The sequence below is a fragment of the Amblyomma mixtum genome, chromosome 8 (assembly GCF_055824585.1).
Source record: "Amblyomma mixtum isolate Tamu chromosome 8, ASM5582458v1, whole genome shotgun sequence".
In the NCBI taxonomy this organism is placed as follows: Eukaryota; Metazoa; Arthropoda; class Arachnida; order Ixodida; family Ixodidae; genus Amblyomma; species Amblyomma mixtum.
The window spans coordinates 98,476,229-98,485,920 of record NC_143019.1 but is presented as its reverse complement, the minus strand read 5'-3'; the positions used below and the strand labels follow the sequence as shown (position 1 = coordinate 98,485,920).

General features: G+C 44.9%; 1 non-coding gene across 1 annotated transcript; it reads left to right on the top strand.

Annotated features, from left to right (window-relative positions):
• Positions 1–7,654: 7,654 nt before the first annotated feature.
• TRNAR-CCU (transfer RNA arginine (anticodon CCU)) lies at positions 7,655–7,726 on the top strand. The gene has a single exon. It is a non-coding gene; the product is annotated as a tRNA-Arg (tRNA).
• The last annotated feature ends 1,966 nt before the right edge of the window (positions 7,727–9,692 follow it).

Here is a 9,692-nt window from a genome sequence, read left to right as displayed (position 1 = left end):
CTTAGCTGGGCTATGCCAGGATATGCCAGGCTATGCCAGGGCAGGTAGTGGCCGCTGATCCGTATCATGACAGGGCAATAACTAGGAGAAAAAGAATGGGCTGGGGCGCATATGGTGTGCTGTCTAAGATCATGAATGGCAGTTTGCCATCGCATATTGGATGATTTTCTCCCATGTGCAACCTTTCTTTACAGAACAGCACACCAGGGGACGAACCGTCTTACCCATTTGCAGCTGGTTTACGGACGTCATGTCACAACTAAATTGGACTTCATGCTGCCTATTGGTCACGGCGAAGTTGACAACGGCGACAATGGTTTTGTCGACACATTCGTCCAGCGAGCTGAAGAAGCCCGCCAGCATGCAAGATGCCCAACTCAACACCAGGAACACTTCGGCGCTGGTCGCTACAACCGCTGACGCCGAGACGTTCGCCATGAACCCGGCATTTCTGAGTGGGTATGCAAAGCTGTGCGCTGTCGTGGGCTCTCCGAGAAGCTACTCCGCCGCTACTTCAGTTCATACGATGTAGTTCGGGGTCTTAGTGACGTCACCTACGCGACTGTACCGCAGAACCCGAGATCCTTGCTACGGCGGCACCATCCGACTCAGGATACACACGTGGTGCACATGAAACCTTATCACAACAGGCTACAACCTCTTGTCTTGCGAGCTTGACTGTAGTCTATGCTCTCGGCTGCCCACGGTGCACAGTACTTTACCACCTTGGCCTTTTGTCCGTTGCCGGCGTCGGGCCGCTGCTTTGAAGGATTACGTAATGCCGTGGTATAATGGCAGAGCAGGCGGCGAGAACAAAGTGAGCGTGTGGGGCGAGTCAGCCATCTTGTGCTGTCTTTGCTATGGCAGGGTGACTGTGACAACTCTTCGTTACAATATATGTGCAAGTTCTGAGGATTGAATAGTGGTGACAGTAGCATTTTTGATAGAGCTCTCTCTCGTCCCTAAATGCAGGCAGAGGCCATAGCTGGCATGAGGGAATATGAATGAAAGTGTGAATGAAGGAAGGTCGAGCGGAAAAGTCGTAGAAGTAAAAAGCTCAAGATTTATTTCAATGATGTGCGTAATTTGAACTCGCATTTTCATTGCACTGTAGTCGGACGCCTCTTACCTTTAGCATCGATCGAAACGCGGCACAGCACCCACGACAGCGAGAACCGCTAAGTGGATTCATGTGTAATTAGCCTTTTTAGCCCTTAACATGGGTGTTTGGTTTGGTTTATGGGGTTTAACGTCCCAAAGCGACTAAGGCTATGAGAGACGCCGTAGTGGAGGGCTCCGGAAATTTCGACCACCTGGGGTTCTTTTACGTACACTGACATCGCACAGTACACGGCTTAACATGGATGTGAAATTTATAGGAATGTGTAGATATGAAGATATGAGGCTGGACACTTTTTTTCTACAAAAGGTAGCCCTCCCGTGTAAGGCAGTAAAAGGAACGAAAAGAGCAGAACAGTTCTTTTCGCGAACTTTCAGCGCCGCGTCTAACAAGCATCATATGGTGATTGCGGGGCACTGATCGTAGTCAGGAAGCTGAGGAGTTCCTAAAGACGGCGGTATCGTCCAAAACTTCCTTTTCGGATACAGCGTAAGCATCCTAAAACAAAAGTCAAGAGCTGGTATAGAAACTGTGAAGCAGGTGCCCAAAAAAGTCCTGGCACAACGTGTGAATCGGTGGTTGTCAGCCATATGCGCCTGCACCACTAGAGGCCCAAACTGAAGAAACCCGGGCCTCGCCTAGGCCGGAACGACCAAAGCGCCTGATGCCGCTGAATTCCGTGCGAGGAAACATACGCAGCCAACAAAAGGCCTTTGTTGGCTAAAGAAAACAAAAGAACGAAAATAGCTGAAGGCGGGAAAACTGAAATAAACGGAAAGAAATAGCATATGGCAGTTCCAAAATTGAGCAGTCCCCGACTGTCATCTGGAACAAAAAAATGGAATCATTGAAATAAAGGATCGCTTTGGTCGAAAATTGCCCTAAGGAGTGACAGAAGACGAGTATAAATAGCATTGTTCAAAATGCTGGAGTGTTCAACAGCACTAAGTGCAAATAACACTTCTTGTTGACGTCAATACGCATCATTATCTCTTGACATCCAACCTCAAGATTTTCTCATATTATTCTTCAGAGGCAACGTTATTGCTTGGTATCAAGTAACGAAAGTTCGCGCTTCCTGGAATTTATGCTTCTTCTTATCACAGTTTCCATCATACAAATAATGAAATGTCTCAGTAAAGAAACGTCTTTCTAAAAAGCAAGAAGGTTATTTATCGAAGGCATGAAATATTAGGGTAGAGCTGTAAATTTCCTAGGCAGCAGCGCTTTGTACAGTTTCTTATAGTGTAGTTCATGTGGCACGTTTCAACAAACGCGCATTTTCTACATATTGTTCAGGGCAGATCTGTAAGCGCCTGTATTAGGTACCGGGCCGTAAGGATAATATAGCAGTTTTACTTTTTTGCATCAGCTGTCAGGAGCAGTGCCTTGAGTGTTCGATTGAATTATTCTTTTCCATGCGCGTTTTTACATTCTTCGCCGCAATGCGGAAACATAATTCGCTACGCAAGTGAGCAACTAAATAACAGTTTTTAGCAGTGATTGGCGAATAGTAGAGATTTCAGGTAATCGTCCAGAGGATTGGCGATAAAATGATACACGCACCTCTTTTCTAAACAAAATGGTGTGAGGTGGTGAAGCGAGCCTAATAAGCTTTACTCATGTTGTCCAGACTACGTGTAAATTAACGCAGTGCGTTTGAAAACGCCTCATAAGCGATACTCCAGATAAATAAAAAATACTGTCACGGAAAAAAATGTCGAACGGCCATTCATCAGAAGCGTTTAGCAGACAGGGCGAGTTAATCTTCGACCTCCTTCTTTTTTATTTATTCAATACTGCCAGCCTCCATTTGGTGGTTAAGGCAGGAGCGGTACAAGGATACATCGTACATCGCGACAAAACAAAGCAAGTAAAAATGCCAATAAAGAAGCAAAAGCTAACACACAGGGTTTTATAGAAAGACAAAGAGCAAGGTTAAATTCACTCGGTTACCTAAAAATACAAAAGAAAGCAAACAAAAGAGCATGAATGAATACACTGCGCTTAAAATGACGATATGACAGCAGATAAAAAACACTTCTGATCTGTCAAACGGACCACGTCACACAATATCGTTGTTGGAAAAAACGAAAACTGATACGCTTTCGTTCGGCACCGTCGCACCATGATTGTCAAATTGTGTTTATTGCGCGTTGGTCGTGAAGTGTTGTATGCCATGTAGGTCTCAAAATGAATGTTTGTTAAGGTATTAACAATCCCATGCAACATTTTTAGACGGTGCAACTTGCGACGAGACTGAAGTGTCTGCAGTTCAGATTGCCTCAATAGATTAGTAACCGAAACGTGCCTTCCATATGCGTTGCAGATAAATCTAAGCCCTTTCCGTTGAACGCCTTCAATGCGCTGTACATCTCCTTGTGTGTGCGGATCCCAAACCGCATCTGCGTATTCCAGTAATGGCCGTACGAGTGCAGTGTAAGCTGCTAATTTAGTTTTAGATGTGCAGTGCCTTAGACGATTTCTTAACAGCCAAAGCCTGTTGGACGCCTTTGAGACTACATGCCCGATGCGCGAACTCGAACTCAAGTTACTATTGAATACAACCCCCAAGTATTTGTATTCGTTTACGGGGGAGACAGCTGCATTGTTAATTGTGTATGTGTAATTAAGAGCGCACTTTTTACGCGTAAATATCATTTTTGAGCACTTAGACGTGTTTAGTGACATTTGCCAGACTAGGCACCACCTTGAGACCTCTGAAAGGTAGTCTTTCAGCACATGGTCATCCTCCGCATTTTGAATAGGCAGATATACAACGCAGTCGTCAGCGAAAAAACGGCACCGTACAGAGGAGTCAAAGTTTAAGTCGTTCAAGTAAATAAGGAACAATAGTGGACCGAGTACAGAGCCCTGGGGTACCCCTGAGAGAACTGGAGCTGGCATAGAATTGTAACCTGAGATCTGGACGTACTGGTGCCGTTCAGAGAGGTAGGAATCGAGCCATTGGACAAGACGCTGAGTTTGTAATAGGTGTTTGAGTTTTATTATTAGATTACGGTGCGAAACGCGATCAAAGGCCTTCGCAAAGTCGAGAAATATTGCATCTACTTGCCCACCCTGATCAATGCATGCCAAAAGTTCATTGCTTGTGTGAATTAGTTATGTTACGGTGGAGAGGCCACGCCGAAACCCATGCTGGTTACTAGAAAAGAAGTTACTGCTTTCTAGAAAAGAAATCAAGTGCTTGAAAATTAAATGCTCCATAACCTTACCCGAGGTACACAGGAGTGAAACTGGCCTGTAGTTGTTTACACAAAGTTTGTGACCCGATTTGTGGATAGGGATGACCTTTTCAGTCTTCCAGTCAGCCGGAACTTCTGAATTTAAAAGACTTTCATTGTAAATGATGACAGGATATTTCGCGCACCTTTCTGCGTAGCGGGAGAGAAACGCATTTGGAATGCCATGTGGCCCAGGAGACTTCTTTTTGTCTAAACTGAGTAGAGCTGCAAAAACTCCTTCGACAGCCATTTGTAAGTCTGGTAAGATAAGGCACGTGGATCGAAATTCAGGCTCCTGCCTACTGTCAGTAGAAAACACTGAAGAAAAGTAATCATTGAAAGCTGATGCAATGTCGTAAGGATCCTTACTTTCTCTGTAATTCAATCGAATTTTACTAACTGTATCCTTCTTCTTTGTTAAGTGTATCCAAAATCTGTGTGGGTGTGCGGTGAGAAATTTAAGCCTTTTAACGTTAAAAAAAGTGTACTTAGACTGTTTAATTTTCATGCGCAACTCTGTGCGAAGTGACTGTGGGGAAATGTGCCCTGTTTTAAATCGCTTGGATCGTAGACGCTTGATACGACGCTTGAGCTGGAGCAGTTCGCAAGTAATCCAGGGACTACTGCGATTCACTTTTCTAAGTTTAGTCGGCACGTATCTTGTGATACATTTGTGTACAATAGACTTGAAGTGCACCCATAGGTCATTAACTTTGATGAGACCAGCCGCGTGTTTCTCAACGAATTCATCGTAGTCTTCTTCCAATAAATCTAAGATACTTTCGTCTAGGGCATTGTTGAAGTCAAGAAATGGTTTTCTTAACTCACGGACAGGCGGTCGCATCATGTTACTTTTGAAGAGTACAGCTTTGTGATCAGAAATGCCTGGTATGATTTCAACGGAGAAGCCAAGTTTTTCAATAGTATCGGTAATAAACACAAGGTCTAGAAGGGAGCTTGAACCTGATACAGTACGTGTCGGCCCCTGCACGACCTGCTTTACATTAAATGCAAAGGCGATATCAAGCAAAAGATCAGAATGTTGACATGAAGCTACAGTACGCAGAAGTTCCCAGTTGATTATTGGAAAATAAAGTCACCACACATCATTACATAAGCATATTTGTTACCATGTTCTAACAAAAATTCGTGCAGTCGTTCTAGAACCGAGACGTCTGCATCCGGGGGTCTATACACAGAACCAATAAAAATGCTCAAATTGTTAAACCGAAGCAATATCCAAACCATTTCGATGCCTTTTGCATCGAAATGCAAATGTTTGCATTTTGGTGCAAACTGGGGACATCAGGTGCCATTACTCCGCTTTCCCGAAAAAAAAAGAGCTGAAAACAATCAGGGCGCTAGGAGCTAATTGTAGAGAGTAAAAGAACAGTTAAACAAAATGGGTAATATGGCACGAGGCGAAAGGGCTCTTAGCCAAAAAAGGACACTGACGTAGGGTTGTCCGTTACCGCGGGAAATACGACTTCAAACGGATCACACACACAAATTCAGGCTGGGGTCGACGGAGTGCACTCTGCACAGTATCGTCGGGCAGATGGCCACTAGTCACGTGTCTCCACGATGTGCTGCAACACTCTGTGTTGTCCAAAGCAGCGGCACAGGAGTTTCTGCGGCAAGCCTGGGCGCGGGCAGGAGTCCAGATCCGCACTTGGTTGTTGGGTGCGCGGTCGACGTTTCGGTGTCATTGGTTGTAGTGGCGTCCACCTGTCTCATGTTGCCGCTAGATCTGCACAGGGACGAGTTGGTGGGCTTCCTCGACGTGCTGGATAAATTCCCCGCCGTGTGACACGAGCACCCTGTCGTCGGTTATACACGGAAACATAGCAGCCAAATTTGTTTTCTCATTACTCCCATAAGCGAAACGAAAGGACATTGAGCATTTTTTTGTTCAACACCCGTGGACAGAAGAACGCAGATCAAGAGGAGACGTAAGTTAGCGCCGTATTTGTTTCTTCTTCCATGTCTTGGTGTCTAGCACTGTCGAAAAAAAGCTGTTTGTGAAAATCACGAGTGTGTGGATCACGTACAAAGTCTTATGCTGTAAGTATAGGGGCGTGGTGAGCATGTAGGCTATGGTTTTTTTTCAGTTGCTAGGCGAGCACATTTCACAGTGAGTGGTTGGCAGTAGTCTTGCAGCAGTTTTTGCTACTGAGCTGTATCCCCTCGTGATTGTGCTGCACTGTAAAAGCCATGCCTCGATTGGTGCTTACGTACGACTGGGGCACCGTGCCGTAAGCAATTTGGTGTATGCGTTAACACATTGTGGTAATTTACACTCAACCTGGCCACAATTATTAAATTAAGCAAACAAGCGAAGGGGATGAGGAGCTCGTTATAAATATGAAAGAAGCCAACAGCCACAGAAACCAAGGAGCACAGGGGATTCTTTTTCAAATTTATTTATTTATTTTGTGGTGTTCATCAATCAAGGTTATTACTGAATATGTTATTGCTTAAAGCTAATTGATTTTAACAGCAGAAGAAAAAAACAACCACATGTCTTCGGTGGGATTCGAACCCACGACCTCCGAATTACGCGTCCGGTGCTCCATCTCTGAGCTACGGCGACGGCTGTCAAATCTTCTGCTTTCGGGGGTATTAATGTTTACAAGTAACCTGACCTTGAGAGTGTTCATCAGCGCCACCCACGTTCATAAACGGTGGACGTAGAACGTCCTGAGTTACCGCAGGTGTGACGTAGAACGTCATCGAACGGAGAGGGAGGAGGCTGCGTGAGAACCCTCTTATGCTTCCTAGCGTCAAGGCTGCCAGGACCGAGGCCCTCGCTAAGCAATTAAGCAAACAAGCTTCGGAGGTCGTGGGTTCGGATCCCACCGGCGGCATGTGGTTGTTTTTTCTTCTGCTGTTCTAATCAATTAGCTTTAAGCGATAACATATTCAGTAATATCCTAAATTGATCAACACCACAAAATAAACAACGAAATTTAAAAAAATCCCCTGTGCTCCTTGGTTTCTGTGGCTGTTGGCTTCTTTCATATTTATAACGAGCCCCTCATCCCCTTCGCTTCTTTGCTTAATTGCTTAGCGAGGGCCTTGGTTCTGGCAGCCTTGACGCCATAGGAAGCATCAGAGGGTTCTCACGCAGCTTCCACCCTCTCCGTTCGATGACGTTCTACGTCACACCTGCGGTAACTCAGGACGTTCTGCGTCCGCCGCTTATGAACGTGGGTGGCGCTGATGAACACTCTCAAGGTTAGGTTACTTGTAAACGTAAATACCCCCGAAAGCAGAAGATTTGACAGCCGTCGCCGTAGCTCAGAGGTAGAGCACCGGACGCCTAATTCGGAGGTCGTGGGTTCGAATCCCACCGGCGGCATGTGGTTGTTTTTTCTTCTGCTGTTATAATCAAGTAGCTTCTAGCGATAACATATTCAGTAATATCCTAAATTGATCAACACCACAAAATGAACAAATAAATTAAAAAAATCCCCTGTGCTCCTTGGTTTCTGTGGCTGTTGGCTTCTTTCACAATTATTGAATGTTATTTGGCTCTCTTCATTATCTCATACCATTTTATATTAGAACTGGTGCGCTCTGTTTTTATCGCCAAAACTCTGGACGATTACTCGAATCTCTGCTCTTCCTAAAGCACTTGTAAACACTGCTATCTAGTTACCCTATTTCCGTGGTGAATTATGTTTGTGCGTTGGGGAGATCTAATCAGAAATGAAAATCCCAAAAAGAAGAATTATAGTGCACTAATAGAGCCACTACTCCTGTGATGCGTTACCACAAAGTAAAACTAATTAATTAACTTTACCATATGGTACCTGCTAGCACAGGCACCGCATATCAGGTCTAAAAAATGGGTAGAAAGTACGAGTTTCTTAAAACATGGCACATAATGCTACAGCATAAGAAATTGTACAAAGAGCTGCTGCATAAGAAGTTTAAAATCCATGCTTTAGATAAATAACTTTCGTGCTCTTTAGAGACAAGTTTCTTTACGGCAGAAGTTTCATTGCTTGTTTGACATTTCAATGAGACGAATCACCAAGGGCCGCCGCGGTGGCTCAGTGGCTATGGTGCTCGGTTGCTGGCCCGAAAGACGTGGGTTCGATCCCGGCCGCGGCGGCTGAATTTCTTTGGAGGAGAAATTCGAGGCCCGTGTGCTGTGCAATGTCAGTGCACGTTAAAGAACCCCAGGTGGTCGAAATTTCCGGAGCCCTCCACTACGGCGTCTCTCATAGCCTTAGTCGCTTTGGGACGTTAAACCCCATAAACCAAACCAAACCAACGAATCACCAAGTATAAGAAGGGTACACTTTCGTTGCTTCACAACAAAAAATAACAATGCCTCTGAAGAACCATATGAGAAAATCTTGAGTTTCAAAGTCGGGAGATAATAATACGTATTGTCATAGAGAAGAATTATTCACAATCAGTGCGTTGAGCCCGGCAGCATTTTGAGCACTCGTACTTGCGTTTTCTCTTTCCTCTGGGCGATCTTCGATATAATCGAACCTTTATATCTGTGGGGTCTTTTTTTTTTCATCTATGACGAAAGTCGAGGACTGCGTATCCTTTTAACTGTATTTACTTTGCCTTTCCTATTTTTTCTTCTTAGTTTTTCTTTAGCAAATCTATTGTCTTTGCTTTAGATTCGTAAGTTTCCCCACAAGGAATTCAACGGTATCGCTCGCTTATGTGGCGCCGGCCCCGAGGCCACTTTCCCACCTTCCTACTAGTTGCGCCTTCAGTGATGCCAATGCATATGACTGACATATCACCATTGATGCTTCAAAGCTTATGGCAGGTCTGATGTGAGCGCTTTCCTGACAGGACTTGCACGAGATCTGTAATTTTGTTTGAGGATGCTTACGCTGTATTCAAAAAGGAACATTTTGCCGATTCCGCTTTCTCAGGCCGGCTCCTCAGCTTCCTGATTACAAACCGTGCGCCCGCAGTTTCCCTATGATGCTTGTGAAAGACAGCTGAGAATGTTTGCGAAATAAACGGTTCTATTCTATTCGTTTGTTTCAGTGCCCTATGTGTGAGCGGTACCTTTTGGAGAAAAAAGGTGTCCAGCCCCCCAACCCCACCTTCACATCAATGCATTTTCGTAAACTTCGCACTCGAGTTAAAGACTGAAAATGCTCATTACAGACAAGCCCGCTAAGCGGCTTTCTCTCTCGTGGTCGCTGTGCCGAGTTTAGATTGAGCCCAGAACCTAACAGGCGCCCGAATACAGTGCTATTCCAGTGCCTGTTGAAGGTTCCCACATCACTTAAATAAATCCGGAGATTATCAATACCACGTCATTTTATATCGGCCTTTTTTCC